The sequence below is a fragment of the Apis florea genome, unplaced genomic scaffold (genome assembly GCF_048593485.1).
Source record: "Apis florea isolate Af1SG1 unplaced genomic scaffold, ASM4859348v1 contig_37_pilon, whole genome shotgun sequence".
In the NCBI taxonomy this organism is placed as follows: domain Eukaryota; kingdom Metazoa; phylum Arthropoda; class Insecta; order Hymenoptera; family Apidae; genus Apis; species Apis florea.
The window spans coordinates 2,443,947-2,471,943 of NW_028256861.1; the positions used below are offsets into that span (position 1 = coordinate 2,443,947).

A 27,997-nucleotide genomic window follows, 5' to 3' on the forward strand; every position below is an offset into this window, starting at 1 on the left:
TTGAAATTTTTTTTACTTAAACTATCATAAACCAAACCTCAATTACAAGTAACGATAGTTTTAAAGTATCAATGGAAAACATAAAACATTATAAAATGGTTTAATAAAACATATTGTTACAATGTTTCTAATATAAAGAAGAAAAAATTCATTCATTTTGTCTACAATAATATAATTTAACTTTTTATTATTATTTATTGTGACATATGTTAATGTTATAATTAATTATTGCAACATATGGCAAAAATATAGACACTTATACATGATGTGATGAATATCTTCCATGATGAACAACGCCATCTGGTCACTCTTAATTGTTCCTTTATAAAAACAAGTACACAACAAGGAGGACAAGTTTTTTTCTTTTTTTACTTAATTATCGCGTTTATTTCTTTTTAAATAATTTTTAATTTGTCGTGAGAATGATCGTTTTTTTATTTTCATTCCTCTTTTTTTTTTTTTTTTTTTTTTGCACGAATAATAAGAAAGTCTGCTACTTCTTTAATAGATCCGTGTAGTAATTGGTGCCAACCATGTTGCATTAAAGTTTTCTTTGACTAGTCGGCGTGCTTAACGGGCGTTTGCTTCGTTTGCCGTTTATATGTTTGAATGTACATTTGATATTTCTAAATCTACAAAGTTGATTTTTTTTTTTTGTGATTCATAAAAATGCCAATTAAATTTTACGAGCATTATTTCGATTCAATTAAAAATTTAATGAATAACGGTTAACAATGTATCAATTTGTAAGAATTCATAAATATTATTATATGTGATCTCTTTTTTTAATCTCGAATTTAATTTTTAAAAATTTTAACAGAATGTAATTAATTAAGAAATTTAAAGTAATAATAATATTACAAATATTACTTTTGTTTAAACTATTACGAATATCAACATGCTTTTTTTTTTTAAATTAACAATCAAATATATAGAATAAATAATAATAAATTTTTAACATATATTTTGAAAATTTTTTTTCATTTTTTTTAAACTACACAATTTTTTATTAAATCGTATCCAATAACATTTGAAATATTTTTTTCTATTTTGTTTAGTTTAAGAATTATAATGAATGCTATAACTGTTTTACACAAAAGAATAGAAGAAAAGAATTTATGTCACATATACAGTGATATACATTATTTTTTTTTAAATATGTATTCTAATATAGAATATTCTTAGCTATTATTTTAGCATATTTTTCAATTATCGAGAAAAAAAAAATAATTAGTATTCGTGAATTTCAAAACTTTGCTGTTCTCTCAATGTATATTCCAAAGAAAGATATTTTTTGAAAGTTCAAAAATAGATATTTGGTCATGAATTGCACGAATTTCCAGTTGTATATTGTGCAAATGTCAAAGAAAGAACTCTTGAAAAAAACACGTGACGACACGAGCGACTCCACTATAAAGCATGCCGGTATATACAGTTGAACCATCGAACAATAGACGCAGTCCAGTTGTGACGATTTCTCGATACGCGCCGGATGCACATTATGCATCCCTGTCGATACAACAGTCTCAGATTGACGTCATTGCGATTCTCCTTTTCTCGAAAACTCGATTCGGCTCGGTTCAATTTTGATCAGCCGGTTCCTATATTCGCACAGATATATATATATATAAACATGCACACACACACATACAAAAGTATTCGAATATTTGCTACTAAAATGTGAAACGATAAAAATATATGTGTTAGATTTAAAAGATAATTCTTGTAAGATACAAGATATGAAGATAATATCTATAAAAATCTCAAGTGAATCAGATAATATTTACAAGAATTATGAAACATTTACTGCAAATATATATATATATATAGATATAAGAAAATCACAAAAATATTATATTTATACTTACTTGATTATCATTCATTGATTCATTTCCAATTAATTTTCGTACGAAATTGATGTCTATAGTATGCCATATTTTAATAATCTTCTATTTATATTCTTAAAACAATAAATGCTTAATAGAATTAATGTCTAGACTTTATAGTGGAACGTTAAGATTTATGTTGTTATATACATGTATATTTATCTTACAGTTATATATAAAACATTATCTTCGAAACTTGAATTTGACGCATGTACTTTCATTGTTTAACATCTTTATAACAAGCATTCGAACACTTTCGCGTACATATATGTATTTCAGGTATGCGCGAACGTGGGCGTGTGTGCTGCGCTGCAGTGCGCAGCTATGCGGTGCCATGCGCGCGCGTTGCACTTGCAGCCCGCATTCCGGGTTCGGTCGCTTCTCGAGGTCTCGTCATTCTTTGTGGAAAATTCACCGTTCGCTTCCGCGCCACTTTCCCTCTCTGCCAACCTGCTCGTGGATCGGATTACATACGTGCGCACGTTGCTTTCGTTACATCAGCTCTTAAGTGTAACGTCTAATGATTTTTTTTCTTCTCTCGCCTCCGTGCGTTATCGCGATCAACGCGAATTTCTTTCTTGGTAGGATGAACGATGGATAAGGAGAGAGAGAAAGAGTCTATTGTCAGTAATTTTTCTCATAGCGATATCACGATGGATCAATGTTTTTTTAGATGATAAAAATATCGAAGCGTTAAATAGTTATTTACTTTTGAAATTTTCGATTTTAAACTTTCTGCGGTTGACGAGAGTTTCTATTCTAAAAATAGTAATCGTTCGAACAAGTGGTCGCCGATAAATGGACAATCTTCTTTATCTTACGAACAGTGCTCGGAATGATTATGACTCTAGGCGCTCTCTATCAATTGAATCGTGTACTATACATTGTTACATAGACATCAATCAATATTGAGATTAATGATATCTGTATAATGATGAATATGATTGAATTTGTAAGTTGTTTAAATTAAAACATACATTTAAAACAAAAAGTAAAAATTTTCTTTATATTATCATATACGTTTAATGTTATAAAATAAGATGACCTAATTTAAAATTTGAAATTGAATTATGTGATAAACGAATAAAAATTTGTCAATATAGTTTAATTTAATTCAATAATTAATAAGTATTAATTTCTAAAAAACTCAAGTTAATTATTTTTTTTCAGAGATTATAAAATCAAAAAAAAAAAAACAAATAAAGCATCGAAGAACTTATGTTTTTATAGAAAAATATATTTTTAATAATTATGAAATCGAAATATGTGATATTTAATATCTCAGAGTGAAAAGAATTTAAAATTATCTTGAAATTCAGAATAAATTTTATTTCAAGTAATTAAAGAAAGATGAAAAAATGAAATTCAAACTTCAGCTTTCGAAAGTACTGTCCTTTAAATCGTAAACGTTGAAAACGTTGTACGCCCACCCGAGCTCCAAAATCACAATTGTGTGTAAATGAACGCGTGGGTGGGCGGTTGAGAATTATCAGTCTACTTCTCTGTCCTCGAGAATATTTCGTAGCAACATGGCTTTCATGTTATTGACGGTTCTAGAAATTGGGTTAAAATTCGAATTGTCTGCATCCGATGGAAAATGGATATACATTTAGAATTTTATTTAAAATTCTAATAAATCGTCGTTGATAAATTGAAATAATCAAACATTTTACTAATTATTTTTGTAAATATACACATTTTTTGAAATTATAATTATGAAAGGAAGAATAATTTGTTGAATAATTCTTTTCATTATTCTTTTTAGCTTGGATTTTAGCAAAATTCCAAAGATTTAAATTATTTATGGAATATTATGATAATTATAAATTATTATTATCTATTATATTTTAGTACATTCGTTACATATTACTCGAATCCAATTAGATTGGATGCATTAGATTCGTGCATTTATGAAAAATAAAAATAAATATAAAATATTTAATGTACATCGTTATATTCAAAAACAGATTTAAATTTTATTCATTCTAAAAATTTCAATCCAAACATTCGTAGTTTTCGATCATTATTTGACATATTCATTATTGTTATTTACAATTATTTCAAGCTTAAATTTTTTCTTACCGAATAAAAATTGAATCAAGTTGTTTTTGTATCGCAACACTTTCACGTTGCCATTGACTTTCGAATAATTTAAAAAAAAATAATCTTCTGCCCAAAAATCGTAACTTGAATCTCGAATTCGGAACTGGTTTCCCTCCGGCTGACCGAGACCTCGAGAAATTTATTCGGGATGCAGAACAAGTGCATCTGGTGTAACCGATACGAATCTTTGACCCGGGTCGACAAACTTTAATCGAGCCTTTAACTCTCTCTTAAGAAATCGAACTTCCGTTTGTCCAGTCCAGTTTCTGAAAAATTATTTATTTTAACGATTGGAATTTTATTTTTCGAAAAGAAAATATAACGGCGCTGGAATTTCAGTTCCAGAAACAGATAATTAATCAATAATTAATTTAAAGTGTGATAAAAGTTAATTAATAAGGGTTTTTCATCAGGGTTTTTCAAGAATATTTAATTCACGATAATACTTTAATATAAATTGTGTGTGCAAGAATAAATTAATTATTAATAGAAAGTATTATAGACAACGGGGTATTAAATTTTTAAACGTGAATCTATATTTTTTATTCTCATATTTCAGATGTCAAAATATTAATGCTGACGTCATATTTGAAAATCATGTCTTGAAATTGCCTTATTATTAAAAATATTTTTACGATCGTAAAAAATTTTTATGTTAATTCAAACACGATTTTCAAGGTTCAAGGCAGAAATAATGTTTTTAAATGAAACTTCAAATTTTTCAAGAGAGAAAAACGAGAAATGAATTCTTTATGTAATTTTAAATTTCTAAGAGCGTATTGCGTGCTTTGAAAACTCGAATCCATTATTTCCAGGAATAGCGATGCACGTTAAAACGAGCACTATTGTATTTTGCCACACATGTATCATCCGTGTGTTTTAACTCGATTTGACGGCTGGATCATTCTTCACCCGATTTAGCAATCGACGATAATGCGATTAGACAAAAAAAAAAGGGGGAAAAAAATTAGATACGTTCGCATCTATCTATGCGAATTATTTTTACACTATTTTTACCTCGAAGGTTAACACGTATCTGTTGTTAAAAAGCATACACGTGTATTTTTACTATTTATACCGAGTATGTATTAGATATCTAATAAGATAATAAAGCTTTGATGCCATTAAAGGTGAAACATTGTATAATTACGTGGTTTCTATTTATTTACAAAAAAATTATAATCCATCTATTAATAACATTGTATATTATTTGTATTCGAACGATATTTACTTTATTGCAATTTGAGGAAATTCATCTTCAATTAAAGCAATTCGAAAAATCAAATATAAGAGCGAAAAGAGAATAGTATACGCGTGATAACAAGCAATTTTATTAATACCGATTTCAGACAAGTATAAGACATAAAAGCTCGTAGGAGAAAGAATAGAAAAGGACGAGAATAGAAAGAGCGTGAAAGGGTTGATAGCGAACAAAGGTGTGTCCTTTATTAGCCATTAACCTCCGACGTAATAAAGCCTAAAAGCTTTTCCGAGGCCACTGACAACAGTTGCTAAACACATCGTGCTTTAAACAGCGTTTCTCAACTTACTCTCAATAATATTGGATGGATAATATTAAATTTTTAATGTAAACTGAAAAAATTTAATAGAATAATTATCGTAAAATCAAAATTAAACTCATCGAAGAGGGAAAAACATTTTTCACCAATTTTTAGAAATCCATCTTTTCAGTTATATAGATCGAGCATGCTTAGCTATATTCAATAACCATAATTCTATATTTATTATAAATTTATAAAATTAAATCTAAAAGTTCATTTTACAGTAATTTTTATTTTATTAAACTATTAAATTAATAAAATTAACGGTACGATGGTCAATTTTAATCAAGAAATAAATACGCAAGTCGATCTTGACTTACTCAAGTCGATTTTAGTCGAAAGTTACCGAATATACACGATTGGTCGTCGATGTTAGACGACAACTACCGAATACGCACGATCAACCGTCGATTTTAATGTGCAGTATATACGAGTAAGCGAATGTCGTATTGAAAAGATTAATAGATAAATATTTATTTATCCTTATTTATTAATTCTCGTGATTTCGAATCTCAGAAACACAAGTAGAATAATATTAATTATCGCAAAATGGTAAGAGAATGTATCGATTATTCAAAGAGATAGATGTTCCGAGAGTTGCTTACACGTGTCTCAAAAACTGAAATCCAGTTCTAGAAATGCATAAAGATAACTTACAATAGTTAAATAGTAGTAGCCAATTGCTCGAAATAATTGAATCGAAATTATTTAAGTTTCGATCCAATCTTACACATATATAATTCTATATATCGATGTAATATATAGCATGTACATATATTACAAATAAATATATTAAGTCACGCGACAAGAAGGTTGAGAAACGCTGCATTTCAGAATATGCATTTCATTCATCAATATTCACTTCATTAATTCAAACTGCTTTTTCATTTACAATCTGAAAGATTGAATTATGAAAGATAAAAATATAAATGATACGAGTAATGAAAATTTAATAAATATTTAATGATATTTATTATCAATTTGAAAAATTTTCTACAATTGATATATTTGATAAAAATTTACAAAAAAATTATTTATTTCGTTAATTATTTATTTATTTATTTATTTTTTTTTAAATATTGATCCAAATTTTAATCCAATCTTAAAACAAAATCTTTATTGTTACTAGATGTGATGAATTTTCGATAATGAATTATGATTTTATATACATATAAAATTGCAATTATTATATAGAAAGTAAAAAGAATAACTTTCTGTGAGAAAGTGTGAGAATAAGCAAATAAATCGTTAAATGAAATTTATTTTATTTGAAATAAAATGATAAATAAATAATTTGAAATAAATCATTTCGTACTTTATTACTTTCACTTTTTCAAATGAAAAAAGAAAAATATTTAATATAAAAATAAATAATTATTTTTAAATGTTTCGTTCAAATTAATTCGCTTAGACAAAATAACGTAATAATTTCAGATTGTTAATAAATAATTTCACTATAACTTCTTACATAAAATTTGCTATTATATTTATTTAATTAGATTAATTTAAATAAAAATTATTTAACAATATTAATTACTATACAAATAGAATAATATTTTAATACCTCTTTCAATTTCTCTTTAAAAATCTCAATAAGAGACTTAATTAACAAATTACCATATATTAAAATTGTATGTGTAATTAATAAGTAATTCGTTCTATTAGTTTAATCAATCTAATGAAAATTGTAAAGAAACGAATTTTATGATCGAAAATCGATTCTCGATCGATAATCAATATCAGAGAAATCAATTTACCATCGCGGAAGCGGAAGGAACGTTACCTCCGCACGACGGATGCGAAGATCAGTGATTGAATTAATTATTCGGCCGTTCCATTCTAGTCGCACGAGTTCGTTCTCTTTTCACGCTTCGAGTTCGTTGTCCGATCGAATGGTGAACTTGTCACGCATTGCACTTTGACTAAGTGAACTAAAATAATCGTTGAATTGTATCTGCCAGTATCGAAGATCTTTATTCCCGATTTAATCCTATTTCCAAAATGATAAAAACCAGTTTTCTCTCACAATTTCATCTTCGTCAAAAATTTCTTTCTTTCTTTTTGCATTTTTACGTTTGATATATTTCTATTCTCACACATGAAAGTATTTCTGGATAATTTCATATTTTTCATTCAAACTCTAAACTTATATTTTCGAATTTAAAATTTTAATTTCTTTCAACTTGAACATCCTATATATACATCATTCAACGACACAAAAAAAAGGAAGAATGAATTGCAAAACCTCATTGTACAATAATACAATTAATCTTTACATTGATAATAACAACTATTGTGATTAATTTTCAGGTTAGGTTATTTTTGATTTAACAGTAAAAGGATAAAGATAAAGAAAAATTAGATAAATTTTGATCTACCGGTGTGATTCATACTCTGTAGTTCATATTTCAAGAGTTTATCACTCAAATAATAAACTATTTAATTTTTTATTTATTAATTTTTGACAATAGTTTATATTTTTTTTTTTTAATTTCGATCACTACCATTTCTTTGTAAATAAAAATATTAACGATTGTTGATAATATATAAATTCAATGCAGAAATGATAGAGTCATTCTTGTAACGGAAATACATATGAAATTTCGTAAGCGATCAAATGATAATCGACACATGAAACATGGAATTTGAGTGAAAAACATTGATCGAATGACGCGCTTAAACACACGATGCGCACATTTTGTGATAACGATTAATAAAGTGCGTCGATTGTTTTTACTCTTCTCGCGTGAAGCAATACACGGATGATGAGTCGTATGTAAATTTCGACGAAATTACAACAGGTTTGGTGGTTTGTCGAATCGATATGCATCGACGAGCAACTTGATTACATCACATGACTAAATAACTCGCCACCGTTTCTATATAATTATATAGAACCAATCCGTAATTCTATTTTTCACTAGTGAAATTTATCAATGATGATATTGACAATTCTCTCATTTTATATACTGCCCATTAAAGAAAAGAAACATTTATGTTTCTTGAAAAATCCATAAAACAATTTGACGATTAGACTTCGATTTCAATTATTTAAAAAACAATATTTTATGTAGTTACTGTCGTTCTTTGCATTTGTCTAAAAACAAGAAATGTTTTAATATTTTTAATAAAATATATTATATATTACTGCTATATTACATTTTTCTAAAAATTCGGAGAAAATTCGTTTTATGTTTTTTATAATTTTTGTGTTATTCTATTTCAAAACGAAATCACAGAAGAAAAATTTCACTTTTTCCATGAGATTCGATTTATCAAGTTTCCTAAGATTGTATATAAATCGATTTCAATCGATGAGGAGTTACGTATGTGAAACGATTCGATTGTTCTATTTCCAAAGATTGACGCGAGACGTCGCTTGCGCTTAGTGCGTAGCCCTCTACGTTCAACAGCAGAAACGAAAAATTACAGATTCGCTTTTAACCGTCACAAGTAGATTTTCAGACATACATATTCACCGTTCCGGTTCTCGCGATCCGTCGGTTGCACAGACCGTTTCAATCTGAACCCGTAATCTTGCTTTCGGAGTTTTACTTTTTTTCTTTGAATCGATAGTCTACAATTCTCAAATATAATCAGGCCAAATTCGAGTTACATTGTGAATCATTTTAATTTTCATACACTATATTCATCTTTCGTAATATTAAAATCTTATAATGCAATGTTAAGTAATAACATAGTGTTGATTTTTATGTGCGGGCTTTAAAAAGATGTTAATTTATCAAGAAATTGAAATTCTTTCACAAATGTGGGTGGAAATTTTGTATTCGCTGTTTTTAACGAATGCCTACATAGCATTCTGTATTAATACGATTGTTCGAGAACGTTCTTCATAAGAAGTGTTATTATAATGATAGTTTAAACAAAAATCATTGTGATTCATTAGTATTTAAATGTTTATTATTAAAAATAGATTTATAATATATATTTTCAAAATTTATTATTCAAACTTTTTTTAATATACATTAAAAGTTGAATAACTGTGCAAAACTCAGAATTCAAAAGAATTTTTTGGATTCGAATCAATATTTAATTCCAACTTAAACTTTTTATTTTTTAACAAACATATAAAAGAATAGTAAATAAAAGAAAAACAAGATTGTCAAATAAACATAGTTTTGCCATATATCTCTTTGCTTTTGTTTCTCTTTAACAGTAGAAGGGCTCGTGCAGTTATTCAACTTTTATTGTGCGTGGTATCAAATTACGTGTCGAATACGAAACAGACGCGTGCGAGGATGCGCGTGTGAATGCACGAATCCGGGAGCTTGTTGAATTGAATGTTTTGAAAAGAAGTGTATGATTGGTAGATAATGATGAGTAAGAGATCAGAAAGTGAGCAAGAGAGAGAAAGAGAACGAGTGACGAAGGATATTAGAACGTGCAAAATTTATAATGGTATTTCATAATATTAGTAATTACATTATATAAAATATAGATGTAATAGTATATTCTATAGACAATGTCATTAATAGTTTAGACGTAACTATAAATTAATAATTTTTATAAGTAAACATAAAAAACAAATTCCAAAATATATTAAGGAACTGTATTAAAAATTATAAAATATTTATTATAAATGTATTTCATGAATATTACAAAAATATTTGAAAAATTAATCCAAAAAAAGAATTAGTTGATATTTGATGAAGATGAGTCTATTGAATATTAGTTCAATCGTATAAAAACAATTAACTATTCAAATATTTTTATGATCTTCATAAAATATACATTTATTATAAAACATTTTATTATTCTTATACTTTCAAATTTATTCCAAACTTTCTCTATGTAATACTTATTATCTATTTTATAATGCTAATAATATTTTAAAAAAATTTATATAATAGATATATAATAGATATTACATTTTCTATGAAAATATCTTCTGCAAGAATAGCATGAAGGAGTCATAAAATTTTCAATTCTTTCTCTTTTCACGATCATAAGTATTCGATTTTTAAAAATTTCAAAAACTTAAAAAAGTCATGTCGAATAAAAAAATCTTCCTCTCTAAGATTGTTTCTTTGAGATTATTTTTGTATCGCTAATAATTCATTTCGTCGTAAATATTTGATATTTTCATCGTCAAATGTTAGAATAATTATACAAATATTTTTTTCAAATTTTTGAAGTTTGTTTTTTGACTAATAAATATCTTAGAAGAATTATATTCAAATTTTAATTAATTATCATAAAAACGAACATAGCGTAGACGAAGTGAGTTCATCGACGATTCAAAAGCAATTCAAGTTTTTTTTTCTCAGTTAAAAGTACATATGATGAGCTACAAATATGGGACGAAATTGATAAAAAAAAAAAAAAATAGAAAATAAGAGGAAACGCAGGAAAAGAGAGGGAATCGAATGGGCATCAGCAATAAAGGTCTGGCAAGTGGCAGGTATACATTATACTCAAGAGTTCAGTGGTGGGGATAACGTGATCGTTGGCCGGAGGAGCAAACCGAAGACCTCAGTTCGGAGTCGAACGTCCTCCGTTGCTCTTCTTCTTTCTGTTTTTTCTGTTTTCTTTTTCTTCTCTGATCAATTTATTAACCGTCAATTTACACGCGATTATCGATGTGAGTAATTATCGCCGATTAAATCGACCCATTACGTAATTGATACAGATCCTTTCGAACCCCGCATTCGGTCGACTTTTTTTGTTTGGTTCAAATGGTTACACACACAGTGGTATTTTCAAGTGGTATTGAAACTAATATCGTGAATTTGTGAAACTGTTTTCTTGGTTCATGGGAAGGAAAATATAAAATCACGCGAATGATTGGTTCAGTTGTTGGTAAATGATTCTCTATATATGCACAGTGTGATGGATTGCTAATCTAGATACATAAAATTCGAGATAAACATTTTTTATATTGCATTTATCGTTTTAATTTCAATTCTTCTTATATTAAATATAAATGATTCTTAAATAAATAACATATATAATTATATAAATTAATTTCTAATTAATAGATTTGTATATGTGATGATTTATTAAATTTAATTAAATTAAATGCAATTAGTTACAATCAATTGTAAATATTATTTTGTTTGTCCTAGAATAGAACAGGTTTTTTTCATTGGAAAATTAAATTACTTTTGAAAAATGTTGATAAGAAAATTATTGCTGTTAATTATATAATTGTTTAATCATTATATGAAAAATCAGAAAGCAAATATACATATCTGAATATAATAACGTTATACCCAATAGATATAGATAAATTAAATTACAAACATAAGCATTATATACGGGACAATCGAATATCACTTAAAAAAAATAAAATATTTTGATCTGGCAAAAAAATTTCTTACAAGCAATGAATTACCTAATTCAATACTTTTATATAAAGTTGATACATATATTTTAACTTTGAAATATATTTCGATAAAATTTTTGCGAATTATTCTTGTGATATTAAAAAAATACATTTATTATAAATATTCATGAAATATTCTTTTATCTTTTAAAATAACAACTTTACAAAATACATGAAAAAAATACATGTCAAGAAACAACAGTATATTAATAATAGACCTTGAAATAGAATATTCTTTATAGTGTAGAAATTATATAAGGATTACGTTTTGTATTATCAATATATTTTACAGAATTATTTAACGTAGAAATATTTAAATATCCGATTAAAATTCTATCATTTTTAGGAATTTTTTTGATGAAAAAAAAAAATCGAAGTAAAAGAAATTATTACAATAAATATTTTATAATTATAAGGTTGATCTTTCACGTATTTTCAAAAGCTTTTTCTCGTTATTAAAATGAAAACACTTTTTGGTTGTATTAACTCGATGCACAAACTATATCCGACTCAAGATCAATTATGAAACAATATTAATATAACGATAAAATTTTTTTATTTTTATTTATTTTTTTTTTTTTTTAATGAAATTTTTTCCTAAATATTTGTACAATATTTGTTTTTCTTTGATTGAAATAAAATCAAACAATGTATAATTTGAATCACATTTGTTTATTCAAAAGGTAATAATAATATTAAAATTTTTTAATTATAAAATAAATAAGTAATTCAAATTATTTAATCTTATTCTATTTAGAGAAATTTTAAAAATGATATATTTGAAAACATTTTATTAAACAAAAATTAAAAATAGAAAAATTTTACGATTACATTAGTATTCTTTCATCGATATGTTTTTTGAACGCTTCGACTCCTTGAGTCTCTTTCTTTCGCTGTCCTTTTTTATATTCGGTAAAAAACGTAAACAAACTTGGAGCTTAGGTCGAACCATATTAGAAGATAAATGCCAAACTTCGGTTCTAAATACGTAGCTGTTCCAATATATGTATCCAATTATACTATTACATATTGTGCTCATCATAAAATGATGACAGTTATATAATTATTTTATAAATCTTTTATAACAATAAAAATTAAAGAATTATTTATCGGTCATGAAAATGACAATTATATTGGCAATTCTTCACATTGCGTCGTCTCAAGCGTTGAAGGTGATTTGAACAACATTCGCGCGTTTATAACGTTCAAAATCATTGTCACGCACGCCAGTTGACTTAGACATGGCTAATTTACACACGTTTAGAGCAACCATATAAATGTTTCGAACAAGTATTTGCTTGTCACTCGTGTCTTTGTCTCGTGTTCAATAAATATCAGCAAGAATCTCTCCGTCTTAGGAAGATAGTGAAATCGACGATCGAATAAACTCTGATCATTAAATGAAATTTTCCAACTTGCGTTTGTTTATTAATTAGGAATCATGCGATCGTTGCCCGGAAAGCAATTTGTGTTTCGTAACGAACTTTAAACGATTATAAAGTGATAAAATAATTGCTGTGATTCGTCATAGTGATCGAGGACAAGACAAAAACGACAAGAAATGCAAGAACCCATAAACACGCGGTGACCGAGAAAGGCGATACGCAAACACGCCTTGGACAAGAACGTGCTCGTAGGAGGAAAATAGTTGGAAAACAGGCGATATTCTATTGGAAAAAATGTCTCTGATAACAACAAAAAACAGTTCACCCGCGATGCGGGACAAGGAGAATATTCCAGCCTACGACGTATGTATATCGCACTCGAAATTATTTTTTCTCGCGCCTACCCACCGCCATCTTGCCGTCACAAGTGCCACCTGTTCAATATTTGCAATCCTTTCTTTCTATTCACGCGTCTTCTTTCTTATATGTCGGGAGAAGATTAACTAAGGTGTTGATTAAACAAACGTAGGAATTTCTCATAATTTTATTCTAGCGTAATTTCACCGGTATTTTTCCGTAATAAATATGTAATTACTATTTGGTTGAAGTTGTTAAAATTTTTATCTATATTTATTTATTCATTTATGAGAATATAAAACAAAATCAAACATATAAATATATACTATATAACCAATAAGTATATAATGCAAACCGACTATTCAGTTTTGCTCTAAATACTCGGTTTTGGTCTACATAAAGTAATTTATTAAATATATCAAATATTTACATTTGATATATTGCATGCAATGAAAAATTAGATAAGATAATATAAAGATTGTAAATATAATTTAATATCTAATTGAATATTAATTTCTCTTAATACGAACAATCAAATTATTCAGAATTTTTTATAATTTCTTTAAATTATTATTTTGAGGTTAACTCGACACCATGCGTTGGCTGTATAGGATAACTCTTATCTTAGAGAAATCCAGTTATAACCTATATTCCTCTATGCATTTGCATTTTTTTTTCTTTCTTTTGCAAAAAATTGCTCTTAACTTTAATTACTCACGCGGAAACAACGTTTATTTTTTAAAATAAAGTTACACAATTAACAGATCCATAATCGTAAGAAAAATCTGATACGATATTTTTTTTTTTTTTTGCCCTCATAATGAACCAACATAAAAATTAATTTACTATCGAACTATTTGTTGAAATATTAACGTCTCGAAAAGTTGCAAGGTACAAGATGGTACTGCGATCTTGTTACGTCAGGGGCTGTATAACAAGATAGCCGCATTTTAATCGAAACATAGCGGGATTACGTAAACGCGTGTGCACTTCTGAACGAAGATCGTGGATAATATGCCGTTTTCTGGCGTCCATTCATGCTCTCGGAGTTAACAAGTAAGCCCACCTTGCACCAGATCGCGATTGTGCAATAATCAGGCGTAAAGTGATGCTTATTGCTCGATTATCGGAATTCATTCGCGGTTAACGCTTGCGAGGCAAATTAATCAACTTAATCGCGTTTTGCATAATTCGATATCTCTAATCTACGTTGTATTATTCGGATGAATTATTTAAGAATAAAACTTCAAAAATATTTTTCACGAGCGTAACGCTATATTAACAATGATTAGATATTCATTTCGTTATTAATTAGCGAAAAATAACTCTTGAGAATCATTTTTAGCGAATTTTACCCTCAAGTATAAAACATGAGCATTCCTTTTTTATTTCATAAAAAATATTTTTCACGAATCAGTAAAACCGTCGTATTCTCGATTCTCATTGCGCGATCCTGCACCGACGAATTAACGGAGCATTGTTGTATTTATCATACGTAACACGTGGTTGCGAATGAGTTAAAAAATTTATTCTCTTTAGCAACTGTTTATCGTTGTGAACAAAAATTGCACAACGCGCACAAATCGAAAATGATACGAAAGAATAAGTTAATGCAAGAACTGATTAATAATAATTTTAATAAGACGCTTCGATGTGCTATTAATGAAAATTTTAATTGTTGTCCGCGATTTAATAAATGTATTTCAGTAGAATGGAATGGAATTGTAGATGTGAATTAACGTATTGCTGATAAATTTTTTTTTTTTCGATGTTATAATTTTTGAAGTTTTATTGCCGACTTTCTTGAAAATATTTCGTTTTGATTAAAATTTTCGTTTTATCTTTTTTAATTGGTAGCCTAATTTGTAAACGATATCAATTATAATGATAATAATGGATTTTTATATTAGAAATTTTGCAACTAAAAAGTTTATAGGATATTCGATTTTTATAATAATAATAATAATAATAATATATAAACGTAATTTTAATACAATTTTACACGATTTGTCCACTTTCTTTTTTTTAAATTCTTAATAACGGATAATAAACATCATTAATGTTAATTTATTCATTTTTTGTAAGACAAATGAGTTAATAAAATCACGTACAAAATTTTTAAAAATTTTCTTTTCTTTCATTAAAAATTAGAAAACAAATGCAAATGCGTTGAAGAGAAATATAATTTTTCTAGTTATTTTTATCATTAATTTTTTCATTTTTTTTTTTTTATTTATTCAAAAATATAAATTTTTAAAAATACCAACGACATTTTCCATATATACGTTCGAAATATCAAAGAAAGTATAACCGTATAAAAAAAAAAAACACGCGCTGTGAAAGGGGATGGGTTTGTTTAATGGCGATCCAATTAACTACGGCACAATATGCCACGTGTCTAATTATTCCGTGATAACGAAAGACCTATATTAAAGCGTAGACGCGCATATGGCCTCTTCTACAACGATATTCGTATATTCTTACCACTGACAATCGTGTATTAATTGCGATTCCCCCGTTGTTCGTCGTGTCTAACTAATTAGATTAAAATTTTAAGTTATTTTATATTTTAGATTATAAGTTGGATCGTTTTGTAGAGGTTAGGTTACGAACATTCCTTTCAATGATGGACTTTAGTTGAATATTTATGGATTCAGAAATAATTATTGTCGTTTGATGTTGTGTTAATTCTTTATCGGAATGGAGTTCAAAAATTCTAATAAATATTTTTCATTGGTAATTTTTTCTATATATTTTCCATAATTTTTAATTTTTGGCGACTGAGTAAAAATAGTTCTCCACAATTTTTTCAAAAGTGTGCCATTAATAACAACTGTCCGTGCAATGTGTGATATATACTTGCAATAAAAGTGTGTTCATAATGGATTTAATAAAAAAATTTGAGAATATTTTGCTAATCTTTAAAATTAGAATCCAAAGAATGAATTTTTAAATTTCTAAAAGAATAAAAATTAGCGGAAGTAGGAAAAAGGGCGATTGAAAAGATTTCGCTTGATAGAGAACGCCAATCATCTCACCTTGGTATGCTAAAGGTTAAAAAGCACGTTCCATTGAAAAGCGGCGTGATAGCGCATTAATATCAGCTTAAAGCAGCCAGCGATTTGCATCCATCTCGCAGTTCCGCGTCTATTCATACACGTTGAAAAAATTTCTATTCCGCGCCTTTCCACCGATTCACCCGGTTAATTGCTATTTCCATTCCGCAAAAGAGAACCATTCAATTGCGCCTCTCCGATTTTACCGAAACTGTATTCAAATCGACGCTTGATAATCACGAAGCGTAGTTAAAACCAAAATTTGTATCTATTTCTAAATGCTCATTTCAATACAGATTAATTAATAACTTTTTTAAGCAATAATTAAAAATATGATCCTAACATAAAAAGTATCCTAGATGTATCTATTTAAAATTCATGGACGTGTTTCTACAAGTAAAGTGAGGTTAGAAAAATGAGACTATCGTGTAAGAAAAAGTTTATAGATGCTCGTGAAACAATTATTAACAATTATTTAATAATTGTCGATTTATATATTTTACAGGAAGGTTTAATCTATTATTAATTTATGGATCATAAATTATTTTTCGAAACGAGTTATATTTATTAAAAAATAATACATGGTATACTTTCCACGATAGTTCTTTTCACAAGCAACGAGAACATTGGAATAACACAAAATATACCTGTCCTGGTTACGATACCTTTTTCTACTTGTTCTTTATCTTTATGTCGTGCAACACATCCATTTATCGGACGCGCACGCAACTTCGAACTTTCAAGCTCCATCACTTTCCTATTTTAAGCTTTTTAACTGCTAAAATTGGTACGGTGAAATCGAAATATTGTTATAATGTATATTAACTTTCTGACGATAAATAAACGATAAAGACGTAGTATTATAAATTATAAATATTTTAAAAATTATTGAAAAATTCGAACTTAGCGCTATATATTAACAGTTGAACAGCGGATAGTGGAATAACAGTACTGGATCATTTTTGACTATAAACTATTTTCATCTTTAAATAAATAATTAATCTGTCATCGATAAAAGACCTGATATAAATTGATATATTAATTAGAGGTATCGAGCATCAAAGTTATTAAGATTTAGTATTAACTTATTTGAGTATAAGCTGTTTTAGAATAAAATTCCAAATGGTTTGGAATAAAAGTTTCGAAAGTATCACAAATCAAAAGATGACTGATATTAGTATTTCATACGTTATTTTGAAAGTTTAATCAAAGTATTATCGCTATTCGATTTATCATTTTTGCAACATTCGAATTGCAACGAGCTAATAACATTAATCTTCTAATCTAATTTACATACACGTTTTCCACGTGAAATTCTTATAATAACTTGACCTCGTTGTAAACAATAGACGATTATAGATTATAATTACAAAAATCGTTGTAGGAACTTTAATTATTTTGCGAATAAAAAGCGGGACTAAAATAGACGAATTCGCAATATATTTAATACGGGTTGAAAAACGTATAGCTCGCTTATATAGTTTACACTCGGTCGTCAAGATTATCGCACTCCATACAGGATTCTATAAAATAAACTAAAACCATTACGGCATAGTCCCACAATGCTGGCATTATCGGTCGTAGCACATATTTTCATAACTATTGATTGTATTTCTATTCTTTTAGCATTATAAGTCGCAACTTATTTCCACATTGATTAATTTCGCGCAAATGATTCTTTAAACATTTTGTATTAATTGTTAGCGATTAAATCGATTCTTAATTCATTGGTTTATATTTACGTAAATACTTTCGTGAAATACTCGTCGAGTTACGGGAAATTCAAAATTCAAAGTTGAAAGAATTTTGTTTTTCAAATATTTTATTCATTATACGTTCAGTAATTATATACAATGCTATTCGGGAATTTGAACTTCGGAAAAATTCGGACGAGATCGGGCGAGATCGTGAAACGCGCTTGCATCGTTCGGGAACTTTCGGTTACGATACGTATTCGTTATATTCGAGCTCTTCTCGGATACAGTTATACCCTCGTAATAATGGCAAGTTGGAATTATAAATGATGACAATTTACTATCCTTGCTCAACAGAGAAACGATCATGAATAAGTAAAATGTCCAGTTCCAGATTCTTTTGTTGGCAATTTAAAACATAATTAGATAATTATAATTAGTTCCCAACCCAATTAATAGCGATGTAATGTACTCGTTTCGACGGAGATGCAAGCGTATATTATTCAATCAATCACTTGTGTTAGATGATATCACAAATATTAACATAGTAATTACCCGTGATATGAAAACTTTGGAACGGTTAGGAGAGAGGAAAAAAAAAAGCCAATGTTACATAGATCGTATTAAGTTGCAACGCAATCTGTCTTGTTCCGATTGGTAGTAGTCGAAATAAATCGATCGGTACATCGAGATAACTAACCGAACTGGTTATCTTCGAAGCACGCGTAAATTTCCGCGTCTGGTGTTCGTTTAACCAATCTTGTTTGCTGCGCACCTTAGTGCACCTTTTCAGGCCGTCTTAGACATGCGTTCTTGCAAGCTTATTCTTATTCTTCGCCGATGTGGTATAACTGTACCAGGGTGTGGCTTACACGCCGCGACGCGACGAGAACGAGACATGCGAGGGGAAAAACGGTCTTGCACGAAACTCGTAATAGCCCGTTAGATCGAACTGCTATGGCAACGCGTGTGTGCATGCAACATCGAACCCCTCTGTGACTCGCAACCTTTTCCGTGTTGTCTGCTTTGGCTTTGTTTTCAATTCTTTACACCTGGCTTCCGAATCGGTGGCAGATTGTTTTGATATTACGTAAAATAATCGTGATCATTTTCTCGATTATAATATGTATAATACGTATAATTGCAGAAATATTAATATAAAAGGAAATTTATCCTGTTTAACCGAATTGGTAAATAAAATAAAAATTGTCACGATCTTTCCGAATGACTTGTTTATATTTTTTTGTGAAATTTTTTGTAGAATTTATTTTGATTCATTTTGTGTAATTTTCAAAAAATTAACGAAGTAAAAAAAAAATGTAAGTTCTTGTACAATGATATATATAAATATAGTTAATATAGTTACAAAATTTATGAAATAATAAATAAGATAATAAATAATAAAACGATTCAATTCGTTCGTTCAAAAAAAAACATGTTAAGAATAAGAAATGCTTATCAAGCTTATTACGATTTTATTGTAGAATAGAATTTACATAATATAGTTATTAAAATTATAAAACGAAACGAATTATATTTTTAATAATACGTATATAATATATAACCAAAATACATTGTAACAAATAAATGTTATTATAATAAATGAGATTTTAGAACGAATTAATTCGGATACATCATCGAACTATAATCAAATTTAAGCAAATGTTTAATCTTAGTTTATAACTGTTCCATAAAATAAATCCTCCGTAAATAAAAAAATAAAAAGAAAATATCTCATATATTTATCCTCTTTTCTACGTGTTGTTAACGAGCAAACAACAATCCCGTGTTAGTGTTCCCGCTACGTAATAACAATCCCGGAAGCCTATTCTCTTCCATACATCCATCTAAATTCTTCCGATTCGAAACGGCCATTATCACCTTTCGATTCAGCATTGTTACATCAGAGAACAACTTTCCATTCGATGAAATAGGATAAAAATAGGCCTAGACATTTATTCCCATTGCGAAATTTATATTAGCGGCGAGCATAGCAGTCCAAATGTGTACCGTCAATATCTGTTCCTTCTCGAACAAACGAGGCCCAATCGACTTGCGGAAAGAAGGTCATTAACAAGCGCGCCACCTTTGGTGAAATAACTCGATGATAGGTTCCGCCGCGGGAGTGGAATATCCGAGACGGCAGTTCCTCGTTCGTAAGACACACCACGTATAAGTGTGAACGCTTTATCTGCCAGATCTTTTCCCATAGATTGTTCCTTTTCCCGATTCTTTTTTTGAGAACAATCTTCTTCACTGAGAGGATATCGCGTTCATCGCGCTCATTCGACAGATATATCGGTTAGAATATTATTCTTGGCTCAGAAAAGTCGACCGATACCGATCGAGCATGCGTTTCAGTCGGTATATATACATATTTTGTTGGTGTTTGAACGTTTTTTTTTTTTTTTAAGCTCTTTGAATATATGCTTCGCAAATCCAAGAATTTGAATAGATAGAACTAATGTTCTTTAAGATTCTAAGCTCAATTTAATCTTAATTTCATACATAATTTAATATATCAAATTCTAATTTAAATAAAACTCTTAAAAAATATATAATATTTAATATATGTATTGTATATACGTAAATATATATCCTATATATGTATATATCAGAATGTTGAAAACGTATTTTAAAATAATGGAAATTAATAAAATATATTTATTTATTTATTTATATTATATTATATTTGACCAGTGATCATATGCATGAAAAGAATAGTTCAGAATATTGATAATATATTTTTTTATGATTTGATACTATATTTTCTATTTTTAACAACTAGTGATTATTTTTAAAGTAAAAAAAAAAAAAAACTAGTCTAAAATATCTTGAAAAAAGTAAATAATTGATTTTTAAAATATTAATTCTAATAATATTTGATTCATTCTATGTATATTTACTAAAAAAAATAATATTGTGTTGACACACTCTTGAAATACATTTCAATCCGACTTGAAGATTACTTGAATCGCAATCTCATGGAAGTTCGGTACGCGCGTAGCAAATTAATTAACCTTCCATTTCATTATTTAAAACAACGATAAATATTTATCGCGAATAACCTTATTCTTGAAATCAGCCTTCACCGTCTATTTCTCCATGTAAACATGCTAAATACCAGATATTTTTGAAAATTATTTACCACAATCTTTGTTCTGGTATCGAGGATTTTTATCAATAATTTTGCATTTGCAATTTTCATTCATTTTGAATAACATTTAAGTGCTAATGTATTTTTTGTATTTTCGTTTTATTGGAATAATGATTTATTCAATATTCATTTATTTATCATATGAGAAAAATCCATTATCCACACAATTTAAAAAAATTACAATAGCTTAAAAATACAATTAAATCCTGTGAAACAATATATATATACATTTTAATATATTTTTGAAGAATCGATGTACGATAAAAATATCGATTCAGATTTATTCATTAAATTAATTGTAATAAGTAATTGGAATTTGTATTATGATAAAGTGAGATAGAGAGGAAAGCAAACTTCAATTGCTTATGACTTAAAAAATAAATCTCAATCAATATTTCTATCTATCAATTTTTATATTTGTTTAGAGGTGAAAAAAATAAGATGTTCGTTAATAAATTATAATTAATTAGTTGTATTAATTAAAAAAGATGTTTCACGAATGTATCAACATCATAATGTATAATAAAAGCTGAATAACTGATGATCTACTATAGAGCAAGTCACATTCATCTCTATCATTAGGGAAACTCCCCTAGACACGAAACACGTATGACACGTTTATTTTATCTCTCGATTCTCTTTCTTTTTCGTTCAATGAGCTGAAAAGAGAACACCGAGCTTTGATCGAGCCATATCCAGATTAAATTTCGATTCCATTGTTTTATAAGTTGATTCGATTTTATGAATAGTTATAGAATTTTTATTATATAGTTAACAATATGGATATTCGATTATATTCAAATTTCTTAAAAAGAAATAAATTAGAATCATCATATTTTATACACATAATGTTTTCTCTTTTGTATAATAAAATTTTTCATGGATCGTGCAATAAATTATTATTCTTATTTTTCATGTTATTTGAAAATCAATTATCGTCGAAATCATCCTATCTTTATTTTCTTCAAATAAAAATTAACAATTAAAAGAATAATAGATGTAAAATTTTAGCCTTCAAAATCTTTCTTCATTTTTTCTTTTCTATAATAGAAATTTATAATAAATAATCTTAAAGAGATATAAATATTTATTAATTCTAAGAAACAGTATTTTCTGCAAACAGTATTGCAATAATTAATTTAAAAAGAAAAATCATATATCTGTTCGAAGATTTTAGGTTATGTTTATAAGAATAATAAGAATGTATTAGTCTTTTTCAATAAATTATTTATTATATTATTTAATTAATAAATAAATTTATATTCATGACACGAGGTAACAAAACAGTAAATTATCAAAATAATAATTGGTTTTTGCTTAAAACTAAATATTTATCGTTAAAGCGAGATTAGTTGCGTCCTTCGAAAAATGTTTTGCGTATATACAAGCATTATCCCTGCCACGACTTGTACTCGACGAATCACACGTCATCGTAGAAAACGATTTCTTCTTATTTATTCGACTTGAGTTTTCCATTCGTTGAAAAAAAATTTAAGTGTGACTACATCTTGTATATTTTCATATATTCTTTTTCTTTTTGTAAAAGTATAATCTTCAACTTGATAGAACAAATGGATTTGCATTTTACGATTAAGTACTCGAGCGAAACTAAAATTTGCATTTCTTCACAACAAAAATTATATCTCATTATTTCGAAAACAAAAGAGAATTCGAAGCAATTTACAATGTAAAATATAGGATTAACGAACTTTATGCAAATAACTTAACTTTTAAGCGGAATTGACGGAAAGTAAATTTTTTAAATTTTCAATTTTCGATTTCATAATAGAATACTTTTTCCTTGAAGTAGTATTTATTTTTCATGAAAAACGATATTTCGAATAATAGTAATAGTATTTCAAATAAATAATGTTTGATACAACATATAAAAAACTCAATTTATCTTCAATGTCTAAGAAATAAATGAACAAGAGAAATAAAACATAATCATGTTCCATTATGCTTATACTAATATTTTATACCGAATTCGAATGTAAATAATAAATGGTATTCATTTTATTAAATAAAATATCATTCAAATATATCAGCTTTCTAATATAACTTTTCATTTTTATCCATTTCGATTATTCCCTGTCTTTCTACAACTTCGGACATTTTCGTTCGTTTTCGGGCATCATCGTTTCTCCGTCGATAAGGATCGGCTTTACCATTGAAAAAGTACGCGTGGCGCGTGGACGATCGTATATGTATATAAGATCGAGATCGCGAGTATGTCGGCTCTTTTCATTCAGTGAATCGCGACGAACCCTGTTGATGTTACGTAAGGCTTCGTATTATATGAGAGAGACCTTGGTCGTAGATTACGTCATCAGTGTATCGCGATGCAGCAACTATTGCCGTCTTCAGGGTGACGCTCGCTGTTAGTCTCGCAAATTACGTCTCGTACGCATGTTTGTCTTTTTCTTTTTTCTCGTCAGTTCGTCACTCGCCATTGCTCCCGCGTCTTGCGATGGACTCCCTTCTAGATTAACGTTTCGTTTGTTTCGAGGAAACTCTGTGGAAAAGAATGCTGGATCGCGTAAGAATTATTTTTTTTTATTTTTCGGGAAGTTGACGTTTCATTTTTTCGCGGTTATTTAGTTGTACTATTTATTTGATACGAACTCTTGATTGAAGACTAACCACAAGCATATGTAATAGTGCCTCTGTATGTATAATAAAATAGAATATTTTACGATCTCTTTAAAAAAAGTGACAAATCGATATCAAATTAAATATATATATATTTCGAAGATATTTTAATTTTTGAAACGCTTTTTTAATTTGACATTAATTTATTGCTCTTTTAAAAGATCGTGAGACATATTGTTTCGCTTGAAACGACTAAATTATCGCTGCACGCCAACTATAAATGGTGTATGATCATAAAATTTAAACTACAATAGTACTTTAATAACAGACTCATATTGGGACCACGTTGCGTTTGCTAACAAGGGAAATAAGAAGTTCTGGGAATTATAGACGTTATCGCATTTTTACTTCGTTCACTTCTTAACGAGAAAACGAAACAATCATTCCGAGTGAAATAAAAAAGACGTTCGATTGTTTCCTGATGCTGTTGCGTTTATTATCGAGCCACTATTGTATCCGCAAGAATAATTTGACCACATAATATATTTGTATTATATTTACGTTGAGAACAAGGAAAAAACTGAGGACAGGAAATTTCCATAATAATTCGATGATTCGTAAATTGGTTAACATTATGTGATGTATTAGTGATAAAAGTAATTTTTTTAACTTAGTAGGTTCTAGTATATTTAACATCATTTATACATTGTGAATAAAAATACATGTAATGTTATATGCGTATATATAATATTTTTTATTTATATATAAAATTTAAATAATTAAAATATAAATTAAAGTATATAAAGAGATAGTCATGTAAAAAATAAAATTATTATATTAATTTAAATAAAAATATCCATAATAGAATGTAATAGAATAAATCGAAATTGTGTTTGAAATCGAACAAGTGAGAGCAAGAGCAATTACATCGCTATGGTAATTCGGTTTGTTACAAAAAATTTTTGAAAATTAATTTCAACTTATATTTCCTCTTTTTATTATATTTCATTATATTATAACATTGCGTCAATTTCTAAAAAAATCTCTGATTAATGATCAGCAACAATGATATTATTGTGAATCGTGTCCAATTATAAATTTTGGAATCTTTCATTTTAGGAGAAATGTTAAAATCAATTATTCGAAGAACTAATTTGAAGATTATCGACATCTTTTTTCAATTTCATTCATTTCATTGATTTTAACAATGTCGGTATATCGATAATACATTGTTAAGATATTGTTAACGAATAAAAATGATTTTTATTAAGTTTACGTAGATCGCTTTTATTCATGTTGATATTCTCAAATATCATATTTAAAACATTTCGAAAATTCAATAAAGTATCGTTAAACCTCTGACAACTTTGAATAAACAAAAGTTTCGTTTAATATTATCGATAATTTAACACAGATGGTCGCAATTCCTAATATACAACATTTGTTATCACTTAGAAATGAGCGTGTCCAATAAAATAAATTGTCGAATAAAACTTATCAATCCTCCATCTTTCACGCTCTTCGCATATATCTTCTTTTTCGCTCAGTTGAATTCACAGTATCCTGGTTGCCAAGAATAGCCTGTATCATTTTCTCCTTTTTTTCTCTATTGACAATTTCTCGATTTTTGATCGGCTATCGATTACTTGGACCTGATTTCCTTGCCAACCGAACATATATATATGTATATATATTTTCGGATGAACGAGCTGGCGTTTATAAGCTTGGAACGTGGTCAGCATGCTATATCATGTTTTCGTGGAAGGAGGATAAAGTAGAGACGCGAATATATCGAACGAGCGGAATACACGTTCGTGTCTCTTAAGAAACGCCTTAAGGAGAACCGATTATCGTTTACATACACACATAGGGCACGAACGAGTTGTTTATCCGTTCGTCCTTGCGCGGAGCGCGCAATGCCGCATTTTGCAATGGACTTTAACGCAATCTATATTCTTTAGATACTTAACGACACGTTTCGGAATAAATAAACGTTATAATACGATATTGAATAGTATTCCGATATTATCGATAATTTTATCTATAATCAAATTTTTGTGCAATGCTCATTGATCGATACATTTTGTAATATCAATCAATTAAAATTTAACAATTATTTTTATTCTGCTTTATCCGATAAACAATTATATATTATATGATATTAAAAATATTAATTAATATTAAAATTATTTTGGATGAGCCATGGAATTCGTGAGATCGTTAAATTTAATAAATCCGAAATTGCCTCAATTATACATGTACACTCGTTGTTTCGATTTCATTATATTCTATTTTAAAATAACTTAACATTTATTTATTTATTAAAAACATTACAAAAAAGCTAAATTATATCGTATTTAATTATTTATTGGATGTAACTTCAGATAAGAGTTAGATTATAATCGAAAAATTATCGATAGTTACGATATATCGATCTAATATATGTATTTACATCGATATATTGATGCACTGTTGCCATTGTTCCTTATTATTATATACCTCGACGTCATCGAAAAATTAACGGCATTACTTTCTACCCTAGGTTTCCCTTTCGTTCGATATTTACGAAATACAAGCCAGTAGAAATATATGTATCTCGGACGAAAAGGGTCTTGCTACGAGAGATGGCCGAGACGATAAAAAGTAAGGAGGAAACGCGCAAAAACTCGGTTAACATTAACGCGACGGTGCTTCTCGCGCAAGGACGTCGACTGTATCATCGCTAAAAGCGTCGCCAACCGGTTCCACAAGAACCGCAGGTTTATTCGATTGTTAATCGCGAACGACGAAGATAAGAGACTTTCCGCGCGATATCCGGTCATCGAGCGATCAATCATCGACGAGCGCAATCCTTATTTGCATTTCGATGGAAAGGAACGATCGCATTTGTGTTAAATTGTGCTCTAAATCGGCTTAGGTCAGCGATTCTCAATCTTTTGTACTAATAAATGTGTACCGGCTGAAAATAAAATTCAAAAATTTGTGTAGCAAGGTATCATATATGTATAAGAATTTAATATTTTTTAATATTTTTTATCAATTAACTTATATAAAGATTTTAATTAGATTAAAATTTGAAAAGTTTAATTTATTTAGTATATTATTTATATTAATTGATTAAATTTTAATATTAAAATTGATCTTCTCAATTGTATCTTGTTCCTATCTTTTGTACATTATACGATTAAAAAAAAAATAATAATAATATCTTTAATTGGTTTTTGACAATAGTAATTTTATGATATTGACATTTTTTAAATTTATTGAAATTTCATAAAATACATTATTCAAATTATATATACAATGCAGCTTGTATACATGGTACATAAAATACATCATTTAAGAATTTCTAATTTCAGATCAATATCAACAATCATATTCTTTCTATCAAATATTATATGTATCAAGTGGAATCATCATTGTGTTTTTCATAGAATTCAAAAATTTAATAGAATGTCTCGTTAAATATTACCAAATAAAAGATTTTAATCAAAATATTTTTTATTTTTGTTTTTTTTTTGATTAAATTGAAAACATGATATAATGTCATATTTGCATCTTTAATTAATAATTAATAACAATAATCTGAAATAATTAAATAATTAAATACAATCCAAATTATATCGTATTTGGTTTTATTTTAATCAGAAAAATCTTACAAATCGTAAAAATTTAATGAAAAAAAAAAAAAAAAAAGAAACAAAAATAACAAAATTTTAACTTTGCATTAGGGTTGTCTTACGGTTTTTTTTCATTACTTCAACTTTCGATTTTCTTTCTCTTTCGTTCACTATCCTTTTCTACGTTCAGCAAAAAATGTAAACAAACTCGGAGCTCGAGTCAAGCTACATGCGAAAAT

The 27,997-nt window shown here is 27.9% G+C and overlaps 1 protein-coding gene and 1 long non-coding RNA gene across 16 annotated transcripts in view; both read left to right on the forward strand.

Moving 5' to 3' along the window:
• Nucleotides 1-27,997, forward strand: part of Wdr62 (WD repeat domain 62) — a 129,975-nt gene that overhangs the window by 54,014 nt on the left and 47,964 nt on the right. The window contains exons 1-2 of one of the 15 annotated variants that reach the window (XR_015294749.1): nucleotides 11,047-11,371; nucleotides 13,162-13,645. The exons of 11 other annotated variants lie outside the window; for them this stretch is intronic. The gene's annotated coding sequence lies outside the window, so the exon portion shown is untranslated. Of the gene's footprint in view, nucleotides 1-11,046; nucleotides 11,372-13,146; nucleotides 13,646-27,997 lie in introns of those variants that run through there. 3 more of the 15 variants (XR_015294751.1, XR_015294752.1, XR_015294750.1) reach the window with 3 other exon arrangements.
• LOC116415645 (uncharacterized) lies at nucleotides 23,809-27,274 on the forward strand. Its single transcript, XR_004226273.2, has 2 exons — nucleotides 23,809-24,085; nucleotides 26,681-27,274. It is a non-coding gene; the product is annotated as an uncharacterized LOC116415645 (long non-coding RNA).